This window comes from Babylonia areolata, chromosome 23 (genome assembly GCF_041734735.1).
Source record: "Babylonia areolata isolate BAREFJ2019XMU chromosome 23, ASM4173473v1, whole genome shotgun sequence".
NCBI classification, from domain to species: Eukaryota; Metazoa; Mollusca; class Gastropoda; order Neogastropoda; family Buccinidae; genus Babylonia; species Babylonia areolata.
The window spans coordinates 8,547,762-8,570,863 of record NC_134898.1 but is presented as its reverse complement, the minus strand read 5'-3'; the positions used below and the strand labels follow the sequence as shown (position 1 = coordinate 8,570,863).

The 23,102-nt window shown below is 43.4% G+C and overlaps 1 long non-coding RNA gene across 1 annotated transcript in view; it reads right to left on the bottom strand.

The window, feature by feature from the left end:
* Positions 1 to 2,263: 2,263 nt before the first annotated feature.
* The window catches only part of LOC143298378 (uncharacterized), a 48,060-nt gene continuing 27,221 nt past the window's right edge, over positions 2,264 to 23,102 (bottom strand). Inside the window, exon 2 of the long non-coding RNA XR_013057373.1 lies at positions 2,264 to 3,276. This is a non-coding gene — a long non-coding RNA (uncharacterized LOC143298378). The remainder of the gene's footprint in view (positions 3,277 to 23,102) is intronic.

Below are 23,102 nucleotides of genomic sequence, written 5' to 3'. Positions count from 1 at the left end.
TGACAGTCACAAATCGGTGTCTCTTCTTAATACATGCAAATGTAGAAAACTAAATAAAAAATCAAACGGACTTCATCAATTTTCATACATTCTTGTGTGTGTGTGTGTGTGTGTGTGTGTACGTGTGTGTGTGTGTGTGTGTGTGTGTGAATAAGATGCTTCAGCTCTTTACCCTACAGCAGTCTCCTGTTGGAGCCCCCAGTGGCATGAGGGGCCATGGGGAGCCATAAATCTGGCCTGGCTGACGACACGGCAATGGCGGACAGTGAGTCAGCCAGGCCACACAGCGCTGCTGGAGGCAACAGGAGGTGGACTTTTGATGGGACGCATTAGGGGTACTGCTCACTTCGTCCTGTCAAACCTTTCTCTTTCTCCTCTTTTTATTCAGTTTTGAGTTGGTTGGATTGAGGCTTGGGAGACGTAACGGATAGTGGCGGAAACAGGTGGGTCTGTTGAACTGTGCGTGGTTTGGGTGTAGTTTAGTGAAGTGTTGTCTAGAGCAGTGAAGTCCAGTGCATAGTGTGCCCAAGTGTCAAGTCAATTCAAAATGATCTTTCCTGAGGGTAAAAGAGTAAGCTAATGCAGAGTTTTCACATCCTGCCCTGCTCTCTCTCTCTCTCTCTCTCTCTCTCTCTCTCTGTGTGTGTGTGTGTGTGTGTGTGTGTGTGTGTGTGTGTGTGTGTGTGTGTTATCGTTCTACCAAGACTCACGTTGTGTCTCTAACAAAAGAGGAACTAATGGACGTATGTATCATAGGACTCATTAAAAAATCACGACTTTTACGAAAAATACAATCACATACAATCACTGACATAAATGGTTTCCATTGTACAAAAAGATAAATATAATAATAAAACTCATACTATCATTTGGAATGCAGACTGTTCAGTCCAGCTGACAACCCATAGTCTAGCGTCTGGATGGAATAAAAGAAAAAAAAAGAAAATTTCACCTGCATAAAAACTAATAACTGAAGCAATTTATTCTTGAACAATAAAACCTGTCCTGAATGTTGGCCAGACCAGTGTTCCAAATAGCAAGGTACGTTTCGAGAATCTTTCTGAGACTTCGTCTTTTTTACCTCAAAGTGACGTTTATGTTACATGCGGTCGATGTGCGGTATGTGGCTGTTAATTCAGGTGGAATCTCCAGTCAGCTGTATCGGTTTGAGGACTGAACCGTGCTGAAAATTGTACCCAAAGGGAATGGACTTCGTCGTCGGAATGGACGGTTGATGAGAATGCCCCCTCTCCCGATGTCCTTCACCTGTCCTTTTCAATCCATAGTTAGATACAGCTGGCGCAAATTTTGAGACCTTTCATCCAAGAATGGATTTGAAGCAGTCAGTTGTACTCTTCCCTTCCAAAACCGAGAATTATTTCCCCTCCAACCTCTATCCTGTGCGACGCGATAAGCGGCCGTAATGGTAAAAATTTTATTGGCACGGTGGGTAAAGAGACGTAAAAATGTGACACGTTTATGCAAATGTGTCTATTGTTGCGTGCCGGCGGTCTATGGCTGGCTAAACAGGTCCAAAACCCCAGTGCTCGGCGGGAGAAGTCTCGCTTTCCAACTTTATGCCCCATCGTTCAGGGCCAAGCTTTACTTTGGATGATTAGTTCTAGCGTCCTCCGCGCAGAATGGTGCACAATGAAGGGAGAGAGGAGAGCGAGCGAGAGAGAGAGAGAGAGAGAGAGAGAGAGAGAGCATTGCATTTTTCATCCTTTCCTCTTTCTTTGCTTTAAGCCCTTTCTTAATAAATAATGCTTGTTATTTAATATCATGAAAGTTATTGCTTTCAAACGATCGCGCTTTCACCTAATTGATTCTCTCTCACTCCAAGTTCCAGCAACACACCAGGGCTACGTTGTATGAGCGATCTCAGCAGTACTATGTTTGCTTAGCGTTGAGAACGTTCCTTAATCTAGCCAGTGTCGCCAAGAGAACACCCACCGGCCCAAACCTGGATGAGCTTCTGCCAAGTCACCTCGTCCAAAGTGATTTTTCCTTTTTAATTATGCAGGGCAAAATTTTCTAACTCCCCATCTGACAGCTGTTCTGTTCTTGACCGTCCCTCTCCTCTGAACGGGAATCCGTCACTGATTTGATTAATGACAGCCTCACCAGCACCGGATACCTTGACGTGAGAAATGCAGCTGATATCAACAGAGAGCAGTGCATGAGAGTCTTAGAATTTTGAATGTTGAGACACTCTGTGTGTGTGTGTGTGTGTGTGTGTGTGTGTGTGTGTGTGTGTGTGTTTGTGTGTGCGCGTGCGTGCGTGCGTGCGTGTGTTTGTGTATGTGCTTGGCTCATTTGTTAGTCCCCATTCACACCTCCAGTGCTGTTTCTTCGTCAGTAGAGTTTTGGCTGAGGGAATTAAAAAGATGCCCCAGGTAAATATTTTGGGGAAAAACAATATGAGGTGGAGCATAAATATTTCGAACTGAAGGTTAATGACAACAGTGGCACGACAATCTCTGAAACCATTTGAAAAACAATGGACCCGAAAAATCACAAAGAAAAACAATAAATTTCAGCTAACGTACCAACTTTCCCTGTGGCCCTGAGATGGTAGCAACACCCAGCCATCTTCTCTGTCCAGTCTGGGAAGTTCTCGCGAGAGGCATGCACATGACGTCATGCGATATGGGGCCCATAGATATTCCTCATTTTACGTCAAACAACATTTTTCCATTCTAACCACCCGCCGTGGTGAAGTTGTTAGCGTCGCGGACTGATGTCTAGGACGAGGAATCGAATCCCAGCGGAGATCGCTTTTTCGACCCGCGGCCGGCTCCTACCCAGAGTTGAGTGTGGTATGGGCTTAAATGGGAAGACTGGCACCACAGAGTCGAGTATCATTCACTTCACGGATGTGTCTTTGGGTGTGTTGCTCTAATTTCGTGACTGTGCAAGTGTCTGTATCTCTGGGGCCTGGTTGACGTCGGGATATCATTATGACAGGGAGCATACAGCATAGCCTTGTCACGCAGTCCCTAACCTAAATGGATCCCCACAGCAGCATTGCCATCATGATCGTCATCCTCCTCCTTCAAAATCAATACATAAAGTCTCCTCCACTTCCGTGCTTGGGGTGAGTCCTGTCAGTGTCTTCGGTGCCGGCAGATTCATGGGGGGCTGGTGCTGGAGGGACGTGGTGGCGGTCTCCACTACTGAACACCACCGAGGTCACCGAGGTGCAGGGTCTCCTGTGGTGTGTGGCCTTATCGCGACGTAACATCGATGGTTCCCAGCGGCCTACCGATGCTGGGCCTGCAACAGACGAACTTAGGTTTTGCCGTATATTGGGGATTGGGAATGAGCGGCGTGGGAGTAATGCCACTGGATGATGGAGCAGTGGCGCAAATTATGAACGAGATAGGCTGAGCTACAAAATACCGTTTCTCCTTGCCCCTCCACCTTATGTTCTTCTATTCTACCTCCTTGCTGTCCTTTCTGTTCATCTCTCCCACTCCCTGTCTCTCCCTCCTTCCCCATCTCTCTCTCTCTCTCCCTCTCTTACATCATACTGAGAAAGTACATCTGATAGCTTGTAAACGATTTTAGGAGTACCCGTTAAGACGCCTAACAAAATGGTGTGTGGTGAATTAGGTCGATATCCACTTTTCATGAATTCTTATATTAGCTGCATAAGATGCTGTTTAAAGTTGATTTCCATGGAACCTCATCGATTACCATATCAAGCTTATGAATTTAGATATGTCAGAGAAACACTGTTGGGCAACGCATGTTAGGAAGATTCTCTGTGAAACAGGTTTTAATATTATTTGGCTTCAGCAAGGTATTGGTAATGTAAAAATATTTCTTAGTGCTTTGAAGCAAAGGCTTATTGACATGTACTTACAAGAAAGCACTAGATCCTTGAGAGACAGTGGCAGATGTATGAGCCACACGTCGTTTAAAACTATTTTTGAAAAAGAGGCATATATCTCAAGTGTTGACATATACTATTACAGAGTAGCTGTCATACAACTGAGACTGACTGTATTGCCAGTTAGTTAACATTAGTTAACCTGCACCGATACAGTGATTCAACAGATAAAAAAGATGTGTTTATGCTGTAAATCTTCTATCGAAAATGAAAAACATGTACTATTTGAGTGTACATTGCTGGGACATCAGGGAAACATTTCGGAATGACTACATTAGAATTGATTTGGAACACTACTCAGGTCAAAAAACGAGAAATTTTTTACCAGAATTTGCCGAAATTTATTTTTCAAGCAATGAACAGAAGGAAACGTCTCACTGGTGGGAACTGATATGTTTATGATTCAGTATTACTGCCACGTCCATCCCTTTTTTTCTTTCTTTCTTTTTTTTTTTTAACTGTATTCCGTGTCTGGGATCCTGTTTCTTTCGAAGAATACAATTAATTCTTCTGTTGTTTTTTTTAAACGGATCCCCAAAAGTTAGTCATTTTCAGACAGATCTCCATCGCTTTCTTATCAGAAAAGGACTAATTCATTGCTTACATCTCTGTTCGATACGGAAACTGAATAAATCTCGCAGATGGAGAAAGGGAAGAGAACCCCTCCATCTCAATGACGATCGGTGCTGATGGGAAGCACCTCATGAATAGTCATGGACACACGCCAGTCCCCCTTCACGTGACTGTTGGTACCCACACTTCTTCTGCCATTCACGCCCCACTGTTCCTTAGTCATTCTGGCTGGGGGGATTAAAAGGAGATGACCCCAGCTGAACATTTTACGGGGGACATTTTTGGGATTGCCTATACTATTCCAGACGTGGAGAAAAGGACAAAAACGGTATAACTGAAATGCTTTGAAATGGAAGAGGAAGACAACGGGACTAAGAGTAAAATTGGCTAACATATAGCCATTCCCAGCAAAGCAGAAATGACAGAAACATCCAGTCCTCTTTTCTCTCTAGGCTAGGGCGCTCTCGGGAAAACTATTTTTTCGAATGAGCTCGTGCGATATGGGCCAAAAGATAGTGCCATCGGTAAAATCAAACAATATATTCTCTTTCTGTCTGGGTTTGGCTACGAAAGTATTTTGTGCCTTGACTACCAATCGCCATAAAAGGCAGCAAGTGTGAACTGGCGGTTAACGATGATGGAGATCTGAGATACGCAGGGGAAGGCAGGATGATGGAGATAGATGGAAAAAGGACCTGAGATACGCAGGGGAAGGCAGGATGATGGAGATAGATGGAAAAAGGACCTGAGATACGCAGGGGAAGGCAGGATGATGGAGACAAATGGAAAAAGGACTTGAGATACGCAGGGGAAGGCAGGATGATGGAGATAGATGGAAAAAGGACCTGAGATACGCAGGGGAAGGCAGGATGATGGAGATAGATGGAAAAAGGACTTGAGATACGCAGGAGAAGGCAGGATGATGGAGACAGATGGAAAAAGGACTTGAGATACGCAGGGGAAGGCAGGATGATGGAGATAGATGGAAAAAGGACTTGAGATACGCAGAGGAAGGCAGGATGATGGAGATAGATGGAAAAAGAATTTGAGATACGCAGGGGAAGGCAGGATGATGGAGATAGATGGAAAAAGGACTTGAGATACGCAGGGGAAGGCAGGATGATGGAGATAGATGGAAAAAGGACTTGAGATACGCAGGGGAAGGCAGGATGATGGAGATAGATGGAAAAAGGACTTGAGATACGCAGGGGAAGGCAGGATGATGGAGATAGATGGAAAAAGGACTTGAGATACGCAGGGGAAGGCAGGATGATGGAGATAGATGGAAAAAGGACTTGAGATACGCAGGGGAAGGCAGGATGATGGAGATAGATGGAAAAAGGACTTGAGATACGCAGGGGAAGGCAGGATGATGGAGATAGATGGAAAAAGGACTTGAGATACGCAGGGGAAGGCAGGATGATGGAGATAGATGGAAAAAGGACTTGAGATACGCAGGGGAAGGCAGGTAGCGGTACACCAAAAGGAAAACACTTGGTCATGGTGAGAACAATACAAACAATACACATATAAAGAGACAAGGTCAGAGGTCAAAGTAGCCAAACATTTACTGCTGCTTGAAGTGGCGCAAGCTGGCAAACGAGATGGGCAAAGTTATGACCTACTCTCCCTCTCGTCAGTTGACTCTCTCAGAATTTGGTCCGATTCGCAGACCAATTCTGAGTTTAGCTCTCAGACTATTATCAAATTCATTACGGAACAAGTATTGTTCTAATGTCAAGTGCATATGCTTTAGTAACCTGACAATTAAGCATATAATTTTTGACTGTAGCTTGATGAAGCCTTATGTACACGAAAGTGTGTCTTCACAAGTGACTGAGAACGTTGATGTTTTTGACTTTTAGCATTCATTATCAGTTGTTTCGCTTATCAGTTTAACGACTTCTCTTTTACGAAGTCCTTTAAGTAATTTCCTGTAATTGCATTTAGAATTTTTTTTTAAATTTCACCCTCATTTGCCCAGTTTCCCCCAACCCTCCATTCATTCACTTCTCCCATCCCTTCTAACCGATAAAACACAAATGTGTTCATGAATACTTAACAAATGTCTTCAATCACTGATATGTGTGACGGGGACATTAAACAAAAATTCATCCTTCCTTTTGTATACCCTTGCTCTTGCCTCCTCTCTCCATTCACTCTCCCTTCCTTTCTGCTCTTTCTCCCCCCCGCCCCCCTCTCTCTCCGGACCACATTCACATAGTTGTCCACTGAAACACGAGAACATGAAGACTATTCAGCTAAAAGAAAGAAAAAAGAAAAAGGCCTCTAATACAGAGCTGTGCCTTGTTAAAGTAAAGAGACTGAGATCAACTGAGAGGCAGTGCGTGTGTGTGTGGAGGAGGAGGAATTTTGTTTCGTGTCCCATCACACATAATTATCAGTGATTGAAGACAGTTTGTTAGAGTATAAATGAATACATTTGAGTATCATCGTTGAGAAGAGGATGGGGAGGGGTGGATGGTGAGTCGGGGGAAATCTGGTAAATCGGGAGTGGGGCGAGGAGGGGTGTTGCGGGGGGTGAAATTTGAAACAAAATTCTAAATACAATTACATAAAATTACTTGATGGACGTCGTAAAAGAAGTCGTTAATCTAACAAGCGAAGTAACTGATATTGAATGCAAAAAGTCAAAAACATCAGCGTTCTCAGTCACTTGTGACTACACACTTTCGTGCAGGTAAGGCTTCATCAAATCACAGTATAATATATATATATATATATATATATATATATGTGTGTGTGTGTGTGTGTGTGTGTGTGTGTGTGTGTGTGTGTGTGTGTGTGTGCTCATTTGTCACATTACTGAAGCATGTGCACTTGCGTTTAGAGCAATATTTAACCCGGGATGAATTAGATAGTAGTCTGAAAATTAAACTTAGAACTGGTCTGCGAATCGGACCAAGGTATGAGACAGTCCACTGACGAGGTTTTACAGTTGAATGAAAGCGCCAATACAAGTTTCTTTCTAGAACATGACTTATTTCCTTTACGACAATGGGCAATACACTTTTAAACTACCTATATATTTCTTTGCTCCCCCATTTGCTGCTCTGTCTGCTTGTCGTTAAAAAGAAATCCAGTATGGGATGGTATTCAATACAAATCAACATTTACACCTTTCATAACTAGGGAGTGTAATAAATAACTAATTTCAAACAATAAATCTTCTCTCTGACAATGTATAAAATGGACCCTGTGATCAATAAACTATTATGTGTATAGACTATGGAAAACAGCCCTGTGATTGCAAAGGAATTGCAAACCACTCTTGCCATCGTACAGAATATATTTTCTTGTTCTGAAAAATGGCTCATTGCATGGATAAAGTCAGTTTGATCTGTATGCTGCAAAATCTGATGAATCCATCATAATCGAAAACAAAATAGGCAAGGTCTTCAAGACTGACTTGTGACACGCAATTACTACAACAAAGGAATCAATGGGGGAAAAAGATAATATAGCAACTAGACACAATGATGTTACCTAGACCTTAGAGTTCTAAATATACGAAGCACTGATGTTCCGACCAAAGCAAATCACTATTATGGTACACTATGATGATTGAAAACTGGATGAAAAATCAAAGGTTTCCATCATGGTTTTACATTTTCCAAACAAGCCATTTTGTGACGTAGACCTTGTTTCTTTTCACAGATTTTGTTTTCATCATGACCAATGTTGTTCCAAGTTTGTTTAAGATTATATATGAGAATTTACCTCTCTTGCACGCATAAATGTTTTCAAACAATATCATATGTCAGGTTGACATTGACCACAGATACACAATACCAACGTAGAGATAACACGTCCGCGTAGGAAGCGAGAGAATCTGAGCGCGCTGGTTCAAATCACACCCGTCCCGAGTGAAGCATGCACTTAGCGCACGTAAAAGATCCCACGACAACAAAAGGGTTGTCCCTGGCAAAATTTTGTAGAAAAATCCACTTTGATAGGAAAACAAATAAAACTGCAGGCTGAAAACAATACAAAATAATGGGTGACGCTGTCAGTGCTCCCTGGGGAGAGCAGCCCGAATCTGTTGTGACAAAAAGAGTAACACACACACACACACACACACACACACACACACACACACACACACACACACACACACACACACACACGCTGCGTAGATTTGCGTGTGCTTCCATATCTGTGAGACTACATATTTACTGCATATCTGATGTGTGTGTGTGTGTGTGTGTGTGTGTGTGTTTATTTATATTTGTTTGTTTTTCTATGTATTTATCTGTTCATGCATTCATATTGTTATTGTTATTATTATCATTATCTTTTTTTTCTTTTATTCTATTTATCAAATCATTTATACGCTTTATTTTCTATATATATATTCTTTAATTTCATATTTGCTTATTCGTCTACTTGAATGTTAATGTATCCATCTCTCTATTTATTTATTTGTTTACTTATCTTATTTCATTTTATCTTATTTTCCCTCAAAGTCTGACTAACGCGTGTTTGGTTACGTTGCTGGTCAGGCATCTGTTTAGTAGATGTGGTGTTGCGTGAAAAGATTTGTCCAAACGAAGTGAGGGCTCCTTGATTAACTGAACTGACCTGAAGTGAGACAATATTTGAAAGAGAGAAAACAGGATGGTTTGTCACGAACCTTCGCAACATAAACTGAATATCAAATACCAGAAGATATGGTATTCAAATATTAAGTGTGTGAAATGAATGCTATTGATTCAAGTAAACTGTTCACCTCATCGATCACTTGTGCAAATAGGGAAACTGAAAACTAAAAGTTAAATTTGTCGTTCAACTTATTAAAGTATCATTAATCCTGTTTGTTGCTCAGGATGGCTGTGTAACAACAATGGGTGATGCACTTTGGGGATTTACATATTTACGAAAGATATGCACTTGACTGACTGTATGATAAAGAAATACTTGTAGTGTCCAGCAGGGTGTAGTGGTCATAGTTTGGTGTGTTGTCGTCGTGAAGGGCGAAGGCTGACTGACTTGATCACTGGTTGTTGTCTTCGTTGTTGATGTCTGAGCACCGTTTGAGATGTTATCTGCGTCGTCTGCTTATTCTTGCATGAGTGACTGCCCTTTGGTGATAGCAGTCCGGTCTGCTATACTCGGTCAGGAGAAATGGTCCACCTTTCACCCCCTCCCCCACCCCCAACCCCCCCTAATAAATTTTTCATATGTATTTTTTGGTGCTTTAGAGTGTATAGATCACGAAAAATCATGTTAACATCAAAAATCTTGGGACTCACTGTCCCTTCTGGCTTAAATTTGAAGGGTACCCATCTTAGGTGGCACGGCTGCTTTTCGGCGGTCCAAATCATTCCAAAAGTTTGGTGATCACCCGTGTCTCTGTTATTTGAGCTACAAGAATTTCCTTTATGTTTTTGTTGACAGTAATGCCTTCTGCGCCATATGCAATAATCAGAACGACAATATATGCAATAACGTGACCGCAGTGAAGCTACGTGTGTACCCACCGTCTGTCACACGTTGCGAACTGTGAATTTGCCTAAATGTTTGCAATAAACTGTCTCTCTAGAAAACTGTGCAACGTATTAGAAACAAAGTACACCACAGTTTCAAAGAACAGTCTCTTGTGATTCTTTTGAGCTAAGCCACATCACCATGGGCCTATTCTGCTGTCCTCTGCCGCCGGTTTATCTCCCCTACCCCCTATTTGGCTTCAACGCCAATTTAATTCTTTACAAATTCATATTGGTCTATTTATTGAAAAAAACGTTTATGTGCATTTTCCAAGTGTGAACACATAGGTGTGTGTGTGTGTGTGTGTGTGTGTGTGTGTGTGTGTGTGTGTGTGTGTGTGTGTGTGTGTGTGTGTGTGTGTGTGCTGTCCGCTGTCACCGGTTTATCTCCCCTACCCCCTATCTCATCATTCTGAGTCGCTTCCCTCGGCATAAGTAGAAAGCGACTCTTCTGATACGTAGGGTATGACAGCTTCTTCGTCGTCGTCAGTCTGGAAAGTCCACAAGGAAGTCAACCATATCTGCGGGCAGGATGACGTTGATGGTTCCCAGGTGCCATCAACGTCGATCCATCCATGTCCATTGCTTGCTGCTGGAACATCAGAAATGGGTTCGAGAGCCCTTTTCCAAATGGCAACTTGATAGTTGCTCCGTTTGATGTGCTCTTGAAGAGTTTGTTTGCACGGAGGCATGCTTGCCATGTCAACGTTGTGGTTTGCATTCAATGGCTCATCTCCACATCTCTCCTTGAGTAGCTGGTGTCGGAGGTCATTGACACTAGTGAAACAATGTCTGCCGTACACAGGTGAAGGTCTAAAGATCGGCTTTGACTTCTTCAGCGATGGCCCATGTATCTTCAAGGTGGGCAATTGTTTCCACAAATCTTGGATTCTGCTGAAGAACTTTGATGGGTTTTATTTTCCCAATGCCCTTGAACGCACTTGTGTCACAGCCGGTATAAGCATATAAGCATGAAGAGCCAGAAGGCGGTGCAGTGCTGTTGCCTGTATGCTTTTGCGATCCCAGTGACGTTGATGAGCCACTGTTTGTGCCCCATTCCTGTGTCCAACAGAATCACCACATCCTTCAGCTGCAGAGTGAAGTGCAGGAGAATGAAGAACATGTCCGAGTAGGGACTCTTGACGCGGACGAACCTGTAGCCATTCCGTTCAGCGTACGCACAGTAGAAGGCAACTCTAGAATCCGTCTCTTCTTGTGTGGATTTGAGCGTTGCGATTGGCGTCCTTGTTGTCTTCAGCTCATCTGCCGATTGCAGCAGGAAGGTTTCTCCCTCACATATCAACATGACTTTTCTGTCCCTTGAATTTTGGCGCATTCTCATCTTTGCTCCAAACGTCGAGTAATACTTGGGTGAGCTGCTTCTTCTTTTCGTTGTTTGACAGAAACGTCTTCCAGTCTGCAGGACGCTTGGTGCTTTCTCCTTTCACGATGATCTTATCGCCAGTGCCTCTCCTTTTCCTTTCCATCGCTTTGATTGAGTACGTTTTGTACATGTCTGTACTGAACACCACGTCCGTTCCCTTTGGCAGCATGTCAAATATCTTCTGGTGGATCTCCCTGAAATTGGAAGGAAGCTGTTGCAAGCAGTGAAACACAGCATTGCCATCAATCACAACCAGCGTTGCATCATGGGGAGGTAGAGCGGCATCTTCCATATCTTTGGTGAGGTAGTTGAACCCTTTTGCTTTGTCGGTCTTGGCAAGGAAATTGTCAGCAGTGGCAATACTGTATGGTACAGGACTAAGTTGGTATGTCATCAACTGTTTCAGATCGAGTTGAACACCTGCTTCCTGTGCCTTCAGAAGGAGTTGAAAGGCAATGTTCCCTTGTTGTTTGTATTCCACAACCTTCTTCTTGGTAGCTTCATGTGGACGGTTTTGTTCATCGATGCCATCGTTTTCGGGTTTAGCCGCTTGACTGGTTCAAAGAAATGGTCATTTGCCATCAGTCTCTGCGTGATGAACGCCTCCTTCGCGGCTTTACCAGTTTGTTTTCTGCCCTCAACACATCATGCTGAATGCCAGCTGGGACAGATGCTCCAGATGACAAGGCGATGAGTTTGACCGAGGCTTCCTCGCAGAAAGGGTTGATGAAACTTTTGATTACATCCTGATTCTTCATGACGTTGCTTTCGCTCTTCAGTCTCTCAGAAGGACACAAGTCACAATGTCTACTGCCAACCTCATCACCTTGTGCCATGTCAACCATGTTGAGAGTTGCATGAAGATACTTTGACTTCTCATGGGTTGTCCTGACCCATCTGTGGTAGGCCTCCTGGTTGGACAGCAGTCCCGTGAGACCAGCGCCACCTCCGCCAGCTCCTCCTTGGATTTTGGCGTGCTTCATGAACGTTTCTTCCATGGTCTTGTCCACTGCATAGCGATTGCCAGGAATGAAGGACCTTGCCACGCTGAAAGCACCTCTCTGCAGCATCTCCTTGGCTCCAGGATGTGACAAGTCAATGTTTGCCAAGAAGACTGTTAAGAAGGTCAGGTAGCGTGTGTAGTTTTGTCCATCAAAACTGAAGAAGAGGTCTGGCATTTGGGACATCGTTTGTGCGTAGAGCAGGAAGTCGTTGATTTTGACAGCCTCAAGGAGCGCAAGGACAAGCCATACATGATCGATGTACGACAACCAAAATTGTGCAGTTGGTCCAAAGGCTCCTTCTCTGACTCTATCTCTGAACTGTTCGTACTCTACCATAAAACTGGCGATAGCTTCATCTTGCTGAAGCTCAGTCAACGTCTCTTTTGAGATGAAACATGAGGCTGCCTGGAGTTTGATCATGCTGTCTTCTGACAGTGTCGGAAATGACGTGTCTTCATCTCTGATTTCAAGATATCTTTCCAGCACCGAGCGTTCTAGACTCTCAAGCATTGTCTTATGGCAGAACAACGGTCGTTCATAATGTTTGCCAGACGGCACCCCTTGCAGAGAACCAGAAGAGATCAGGCCTGCCTCCAGAAGGATATCTCCGAAACCAAAACCATCCAGCTTTTTCCCAAGCATCTTGAGGTATGCACAGGCAAGGTGGAATGTACCGATCAGAATGATAATTATGCTTCTTGTACTGGTCAGGTTGGTTCCAGACGATCGGGTAGGCTTTCATACAAACCCCAAGATCAAACGTAGTGATAACGTACTCTTGTCCAACCTCTCTCCTGGACTGTCTTGTACTCGGTGACTGGGTGATGGATCACAGGGTAGTAGTCCAATGTCGTCTTCTTTGCCGGGTTAATGGTAGTAATGTCAGAACGTTTATTCGACATGGCTCAAAAGTCACAATAATACTTTCATGCTTCACCCTCGTGGTTCTGCACCGCTTGAAACACTTTCCCCATGTAATCTTTCACTGTAGTATAGAGTCTTTCGTTTCATAAAGAAACACACACACACACACACACACACACACACACACACACACACACACACACACACACACACATGTGCTCACACTTGGAAAGTGCACATAAACGTTTTTTTTCAATAAATAGACCAATATGAATTTGTAAAGAATTAAATTGGCGTTGAAGCCAAATAGGGGATAGGGGAGATAAATCGGCAGCAGAGGACAGCAGAATAGGCCCATGGTGATGTGGCTTAGCTCAAAAGTTCACAAGAGACTGTTCTTTGAAACTGTGGTGTACTTTGTTTCTAATACGTTGCACAGTTTTCTAGAGAGACAGTTTATTGCAAACATTTAGGCAAATTCACAGTTCGCAATGTGTGACAGACGGTGGGTACACACGTAGCTTCACTGCGGTCAATTTATTGCATATATTGTCGTTATGATTATTGCATATGGTGCAGAAGGCATTACTGTCAACAAAAACATAAAGGAAATTCTCGTAGCTCAAATAACAATGACACAGGTGATCACCAAATTTATGGAAGGTTTTGGACCGACGAAAAGCAGCCGCGGCACCTGAGATGGGTACCCTTCAAAATTAAGCCAGAAGGGACAGTGAGTCCCAAGAATTTTTATGTTGATATGATTTTTCGTGATCTATACACTCTAAAGCACCAAAAAATACATATGAAAAATTTATTAGGTGTGTGTGTGTGTGTGTGTGTGTGTCGGGGGGGGGGGGGGGTGAAAGGTGGACCATTTCCCTCCTGACAGACTACTATAACCTGTTCCACATTAATGACCTGGTCTGCTCCCATGGCATACTGTCGCTCTTCTCCGTCGATTCGGGAAAAGATATTCTATTTGCGGGGAGGCTGAATGGTTTGTGAATCACCACAGTAATTATCCATGGCACGAGCTTTCTGTCAGAAGAACTCTGAAGAGGTGTAGCAGTCGACACAATGTGACATCTGGTGACCTAAAAAATATTGTTTACGATCTTAAAGTTGATATGAAAATTGAGTATTTTGTTAAACTAATAACATGTAGGGCCAAATAAAAGTACTAAAAGGAGTTGTATGTGGTGAAAAGGGCTTAATTTTGAGAAAAGTTAAAACTGGAAATGTTCACGTTTCATCAAGGGTGCTGACTCTTACGGTTTACTTTTCAAACTGACAAAACTGGCGATCCAGATTTATTCTGTTTATGTTTTATGGTAGTTTGGGGCATAATTCAGTAAGTGATGAAGCATGTACCAATTGTCCTCTGAATAATTAGTCAACGGCCTCATTCACCTCCTTCCAATCACATGTTATGATGTATTGTCGATTGAATGCCGGGAAAGCTACATTAGACAAAATGTTGTCCTTCGTCGCAAGGTAAGCACGCGCTGACTGAATATCAATAATTTGAGGTGTACACTATCGATTTTTGTATTTTCCGAAAAAGATCACTAGGGCGAATGTACATAATGAAAGGCCTTCACACAGAGAGTAAAACACATAATACTTTCTATGTATCAAGTAATAACTTTAGAATGTGATGTTTTAGAGGAGAGAGATCAGTTTAGAAATAAGTTAACATCCCTAGAATAAATCTAGATTTATCTCCCATTTTGTTAGCTGCTCCAAAGACATATATTCACCAGAGTAACTTCCATGCTGAGGAAAAGAATATCCTGTCTGAACAAAAATTGATAAAAGTGACTGCAAGTAATCAATGTGTCAATATATCAAATCAATGTCCCACGTTTTGTAGATAAAAAATAAAAATATAACAGCAAATTTATTGTGCAAATATTTTGGCTTCTTTAAAAAAAAAGAGAAAAAAAGGTGCCTTTCCCAGAGGTGCAACGTCATTATAAACAGAATGATTGGAAGGAACTGAAATTTTCCTATTTTTATGTCAAATGTGGTGTAAACTGACAAAGAATTTCCAGAGAAAATGGCAGTCTTAAAGTTTACCACGGACACAGAGAGACAGACAGACAGACAGACAGACAACCGAAACAAGGTTATTACATCGACTCACTCTGTTTGCACAAGTGAGTAAAAAATGACTTCGCCTATAAAGACAGTTTCCTTTCTTTAACCTCTTGAATCAGTGATGCTATAATGCAATATCACCTTTCCTGGCTAAATATGTTTTTCGCATTATCAGTAACGAACATAGCATATTACTTTCTCATTATATCTCACTCGGCAAGACACAGGAACATTTTTTCATGTAAAGGGATAGACTGTGCTAAGTGAGACACAGAAGAATGTGACCTTTTTCTGCATTTTGTGAAAATGGAAATTTGCAGACTTTACGAACCTCATTATTCTCTCTTCCTGTTAGTGCAGAACGCAGAAAATGGTGCCTGTAATAGATCTACACCCCCCACTCCCCCGTCCCTTCAGCTTGGGCAAGGCTATATATTTGGTGACAGTCAGCTGACCAGTAGATTTCAAAGTGTCTATCAAAATTGACTTAAAATGACATATTGATCAGAGAGTAGATTCGTTGTACATGTTATCTGCTATTGACAGCTTAAAGTCAGTGATTTCTGAGGCTGATTCAAACATCAGTACTCTAACGAAAGAAAATCACTCTCTAAAGACTTGTTTGGGCAAAGTCCAATCGGAGATTAAAGCAAATGGAGAAAAACTCACTTTCAACAAAACATGTACATACACAATGTGAATTTTCCAAAGTAAGAGAAATAGTGAAGTGTGTTCACAATGGGCTGAAAGAGACTGATCTTGAGACCCATTTTCGGTGTCAAGGACCGTTTACACCATTCTCAACGGCCACGTGGCCTGTCATCCTCTACCCTCACTCGACGGCAACATTGATCTCTGTGTGGATGCTACCTCTCAGTCAGCTCATAACAGAAACGACAACAACGCTGATCTCTGCATCCTCCCCCCCCCCCCTCCTCACCTTCCTCTCTCTCTCTCTCTCTCTCTCTCTCTCTCTCTGTCTGTCTCCCTCTCTCTCATATGTCTCGCTTAAAGTATTTACTCAGTGTGATGGCTGGAACCTTTTTCTTTCTGATCACATAAAAACATCAAACAGAAACAGAACCAATCATTCAACACCCTGACCACTTTCCAACCCGCCAGATAAAATAAATAGGGACAAACTTTAACCAGAATCAAAGCTTAAAAATCGCGTACCTCCACATGCTTGTCTACTTCATAATACTCCTGATCGTTTTCTTATCTGAAGAGGGATAAAAAAAAAAAATCAGTGCTTATATCTCGGTTCAATGCAGAAACTGGAATAATCACATAGAGGACGCAATGGCAGAAAATCTCTCCATTGCAAGGACTTTGGTGCTGATGGAAAGCACCTCATGAATAGTCATGGTCGCGTGCCAGTCCCTCTTGACGTGTCTGTTGGTACCCACAGCTCATCTGCCATTCACGCCCCACTGTTGTGCAATGAAATAAAAAGATGGCCCAAGCTCAACATTTTGGGTGTGTGGAGCGGTGGAGGACAGGGAGGCAATAGGGGTTGGAGCATACATATTCCGACGTTGAAGAGAAGGGCTAAATGATACAAAAATGACTGAAACCCTTTGAAATGGGAGAAGACACCAGGACTGAAAAGGGAAAAAAAGGAAAAGCAATAAATAACTGACGAACATAGAACCCAGGTAGCAGAATCACCTATTTCCTGTCCAGTCTAGAAAGCTAAGGTGTGAACCATTTTATGCAAATGAGCTCGTAAGATGTGGTCCAATAGACAATGCCACCTATAATATCAAATATTTCCCCTTCCTATCTGAGGATGGCGACACAAAAAAGTATTTTGTGTCTTGACTACGAATTGCCATAAAAGGCAGCGAGTGTGAACGTTGGCGAAAACGATAAACGAGTTAGAATGTGAAAGGACCGGGATATGCAGGGAAGGGCATGGAGCGGCACACAGAAAGAAAAATAAGTTGTCTATTCCCTCTCTCCCTCTTACTCGACCACAATTCTGTGTCAACACAAAACCGCTCAGCTGTCTTTTCGCTGCAGTATTTCTGCAAAGCAAACAGAGAAAGAAGACTGTCTACTAAAAACAAAAAACAAAAGAAAAAAAAAGACCTTTGCAAACTGTTGCCCCTTTTCAAAAGAAAGCATCAATTGTTTTTGGCATTGTGGTTATGATTTGCGTAACGCTAAAGGTCATTTGCTTTTCATGAGCATTTTCAGAACAGGGTTATCATGTGCTTTCATTTATTCATGTTCTTTTTTTCTTCTTCTTTCCTCAAGGCCTGACTAAACATATTGAGTGACGCTGATGGTCAGACATCTGCTGAGCGGTAGCGTACATGGAGTTGTCCGAACTCGAGGACGCCTTTATTGAGAAACTGAACTGAGCTGAACTCAACTGAACTCAACTGACCAGGCACATAGTCTAGGACTGCAGAAGAGCTTTGTTGCAATAGCTCACAGAGCGGACTGGAATGCTGCTCCAGTACACTGTGACTGTCTTATCTGTGCTGAGTGTAAAGCGAGTCTATGTAATAACTCCGTGTGTGTGTGTGTGTGTGTGTGTGTGTGTGTGTGATACATTAAACGTTAGCATTTTCTCGACTTCTGCATGTGGCAAGGGAACCAAATTTTGCTGAATTGTGGCCTTTAAATCACCCGGTTTATAAGGATTTATGATGATATAGGGTGAGAGGTCAAAGGTCATTGTCATTATTTGGCAAAATAGAAAAACTAGCTTGGCAGAGACCATAATATTACATCCATTTATTATTATTATTATTATTTAAAATTTTTATTAGACTTGGTATTGTGACTTGGGTACAGTATAACCCCTAAAGATTATAGGTCAAGGCTACAATATGGCATATATTGATAAAATAAAGTTTCTGTAGTAAAGAGAGAGAAGGTCTTGAATACAATCTTCATCAAATATAGCACAATGATTGGTCATAGTGGGAACAATACACAAGAAACAAGGTCAGAGGTCAAAGTTCAAGGTCACTACATGGCAAAATTGGGGGGGGGGGGGATGTACAGACATGATAGAACATGATAGTGGTTGGTTTGGGCCAGATGGACAGTACAATAATGTGTTGTAAATTAATAGGTCAAAGGTGATACCACATCAGTGTTTTATTGTTTTGTTTTGCAGTATTTGTTTGGGGTTTTTTTTCACACAGAGAGGCAGTGGCATATTGACAAAGAGGCAGACAGACAGACAGACATATTGAGAAAAGGAAAGACTGGCAGAAAGAAAGGGAATTCAAAAGCCAAAAAGTAAGACAGAAATATAGAAAAGAAAAAGCGACGTAGAAAGGCAGCGAGACAGACTGGGAGAGATCGAGAAAGATGGAGAAAAGGACAGAAACAGATTCATAAAGGGTGTATTGACATGGGTATGATACAAACATATAACTCAATCAAAAAACATTGATGCAAGAACGGAGCATTTCATCGAATGATTGTTTCTTGCACAAATGACAAAGCAGTCGTTTACATATTCTATTTGTATATCATAAATGAGAAACTTAGGTCTATTTCCAGTCTGAATTAAGAACCTTTGCGCTGCTGATTTTAGCGAAGCTGTTACGGACGGACCCATGAAATACGTGATACAGTGGTAGTGCTTTGTTTTCTTTTCAGTGTCTGATACTATTAGAAAAGAATGCCGAATACCTGTCCCATGCATTCAAAACCACGCAATTGAAAAAAAAACACAAACAAACAAACAAACAAAAAACCGTCACAGTCATCAAAGTAGGGAGAGAGAGGCAGGGAAGGAGGGGCGAGGAGGAGGGGGGAAGGGGTAGGGAGAGAGAGGCAGGGAAGGAGGGGGGAAGGGGTAGGGAGAGAGAGGCAGGGAAGGAGGGGGGAAGGGGTAGGGAGAGAGAGGCAGGGAAGGAGGGGGGAAGGGGTAGGGAGAGAGAGGCAGGGAAGGAGGGGCGAGGAGGAGGGGGGAAGGGGTAGGGAGAGAGAGGCAGGGAAGGAGGGGCGAGGAGGAGGGGGGAAGGGGTAGGGAGAGAGAGGCAGGGAAGGAGGGGGGAAGGGGTAGGGAGAGAGAGGCAGGGAAGGAGGGGCGAGGAGGAGGGGGGAAGGGGTAGGGAGAGAGAGGCAGGGAAGGAGGGGCGAGGAGGAGGGGGGAAGGGGTAGGGAGAGAGAGGCAGGGAAGGAGGGGCGAGGAGGAGGGGGGAAGGGGTAGGGAGAGAGAGGCAGGGAAGGAGGGGCGAGGAGGAGGGGGGAAGGGGTAGGGAGAGAGAGGCAGGGAAGGAGGGGCGAGGAGGAGGGGGGAAGGGGTAGGGAGAGAGAGGCAGGGAAGGAGGGGGGAAGGGGTAGGGAGAGAGAGGCAGGGAAGGAGGGGCGAGGAGGAGGGGGGAAGGGGTAGGGAGAGAGAGGCAGGGAAGGAGGGGCGAGGAGGAGGGGGGAAGGGGTAGGGAGAGAGAGGCAGGGAAGGAGGGGGGAAGGGGTAGGGAGAGAGAGGCAGGGAAGGAGGGGCGAGGAGGAGGGGGGAAGGGGTAGGGAGAGAGAGGCAGGGAAGGAGGGGCGAGGAGGAGGGGGGAAGGGGTAGGGAGAGAGAGGCAGGGAAGGAGGGGCGAGGAGGAGGGGGGAAGGGGTAGGGAGAGAGAGGCAGGGAAGGAGGGGCGAGGAGGAGGGGGGAAGGGGTAGGGAGAGAGAGGCAGGGAAGGAGGGGGGAAGGGGTAGGGAGAGAGAGGCAGGGAAGGAGGGGGGAAGGGGTAGGGAGCGAGAGAAAAAGAGTCAGAGAGACAGACATAAAGATAGATACATACAAAGAATAGTGATATTGAAAGAGATCCTGGGAAAGATTCAGACTTATGTGATTTATTCATGAAAAGCCTTGGTCTCTCATGACGGGGAATGTGAACAAACATAATCGTAATTTGATACCACGTATGAACATGGAGACTAAAGACAATGTAGGTATGGAAATATCAGATTAATCAGGAATATCAATAAATCAATTTCCCCTCTATTCATCGGCTTTGTAGAAGAGAGAGAGAGAGAGAGAGAGAGAGAGAGAGAGAGATGGGTGAATAAGGAGATGAGAGTGGGAAAGAGGAATTGGCATGTACATTCACCCATATAATGTCCGTGTGTGAGTGAATATGTTTCTGAGAACATGCGAATAAGAGAGAAGAAGAGACAGAGAGATCGTGAGATAAGAGAGGCGGAGGATGAGGGTGGGACCAATACGAAGTTTGTTCGAATTTTGTTGTTGTTGACTTCTCTTTGCCCTCAAACTGCTGGGCTTTGATGTTGATCCCAAGCTCATTCTTTGGACAGTCACTTTTCCCCCAAACAGAACTCAGTCCGTCCGTTTTCATTCTATCCACTATTCTCAAGATATTAGGAAGTGATCACTTACAGAATCATCATGATTTTTTTTTTTTATGTAACTCGAAGATCTCGGAATTTCAAAGAGACAAAGTCCCAATTCAAAAAGACAAAGTCCCAGAATATAATTATGAATATGTTAACTGGGAGAATTCAAAAGTATGCTTACCAACTGTAGCACTGAGTCCATAAACACCGAAGGCATAGATAAACGATATTCCTTCTTTATTGACATCATCTTACAAGCTGCCGACATATCAATCCAAAATACAATGCACTTACATCAGACAAGCATTCAGTAAATAATTGTTGCTTGTTTCTTCTTCTTCTTCTTCTTTTGTTGTTGTTTATGTTGTTTCTTTGTTTCTATTATAGTATGCTTCAATCCACCCAATCCCCGCCCAAAGTTTGCATCTTTGATTGCTTGTGGGATATAAGATTAAAATACCAGTGCTTCAGCACAGACGTCTCCAAGTTGCCCGACAGCCCACCGTGGACCATTAAAATACCTGAGGTCCGATTCGATCTGGCCTCGTACCGTAAACACTCCACCAGTTCACTGGCCTACAGAACTTTTCGGAACTCTGCCACAAATTTTGTATTTGTATTTCTTTTCTTTTGTATCACAACAGATTTCTCTGTGTGAAATTCGGGCTGCTCTCCCCAGGGAGAGCGCGTCGCTACACTACAGCGCCACCCATTTTTTTGCATTTTTTCCTGCGTGCAGTTTTATTTATTTTTCCTATCGAAGTGGATTTTTCTACAGAATTTTGCCAGGAACAACCCTTTTGTTGCCGTGGGTTCTTTTACGTGCGCTAAGTACATGCTGCACACGGGACCTCGGTTTATCGTCTCAACCGAATGACTAGCGTCCAGACCACCACTCAAGGTCTAGTGGAGGGGGAGAAAATATCAGCGGCTGAGCCGTGATTCGAACTAGCGCGCTCAGATTCTCTCGCTTCCTAGGCGGACGCATACCTCTAGGCCAATTTCCCACTTTCCAAAGAATCTTCACTGACGGTTCCAAGTCAGAGGACGGAGTCGCTGCATCTGCGTTCTGTCCCGCCATTCCTGACCAGCCCTCAACGGAACACATCCTGTCTGACAGCTCAGTGTACACTGCGGAACTAACCGCACTGGTTCTGGCGGTAAAAATGGTTCTCTCTTCGAAACAAAAGAGATTCATGATCCTTGTCAGCCCTGGAGGCGATCGCCTGCAGGAATCTGACTCATCCCAAACTGGTAGAATTCTACGAAGCTTTCACTCTCGTAACGAAGAAAGGATACGAGGTTGTGTTGGCCTGGGTTCCTGGACATGTTGGCATTCGTGGTAACGAAAGGGCAGACCAGCTGGCCAAGAACGCTGTAAAGAAAGAATTATCGAGATCCTTCGTACCATACACAGACATGAAACAGAAGGTGAACACTTATGTTAAGGATCTTTGGCAAGAGGAGTGGAACACCCAGACGGACAACAAGCTATTCCAGATCCGTCCAGACCTAAAAGAGACCCTCCCTTCGGGGGTGAAGAACAGAAAGGAGGAGTCTGTGCTGTGCAGACTGCATGCGGGGCACACTTTTTTTTTTTTTTTTACTCATTCTTACTTGTTGAAGGGGGAAAATGCCCCTCGATGTAGTCCCTGTGATGAGCCTCTCACCGTGAAACACGTGCTCCTTGACTGTTGGGAGCTGCATGACGTTAGACACAGACATTACACGGCGGTTTCTTTGAAGACCTTGTTTCGTGATGTCCCTCCGTTGGCGCTGATGGACTTCTTGAAAGAAGTGAACATTTTTAATCAGATTTGAAGGTTTTAAACTATGGAAGTTTTTTAAACTTTGAGTGGAAAGCTTAAAGTGGTGACTCGTTTTTACTGTTTGTTTTTTACCCTTGTAGTAGGTATTAACGTGGCGATAGCCTTGAGATGGCCTTAGTGGTCGGCGAGGCTTTAAGCACTATAATTTCATTTCATTTCATTCATTTGTTTGTTTATTTATGTTATTAGATAATTATACATGGATAATTATCTATTTATACATTTTCTTGTTTTTGTGTGTGCTTTTTTCGTTTCTATGTATCTGTCCTTCCATCTTACTTTATCAAGCCCTGAAAATGTTTCACAGGCATATAAGTAGTCGATATGATCGTGCGATTTGGAAAAAAAAAATCTCTTTTGCATCAAACAATGCCTCCCACAGTTTTCATTTTCATAGTTATGATGATTATCAAATTTGTTTCAGATTAAGTAAGAGCCAGTAAAGAAGCACTCCCATTCCATAATCTTCATCGCTTTCAAACTCATAATGAGGGGCATAAGGGGTCAGGAATGGTGGAATGATGGGCTGAAGGTGATGGGGGTGGAAGAGGGCGAGGGGGGCATACAGGATGTAAACGAAATGAACACTGTCCAGGAACGGGAGAGCCAGTTTGTCCAAAC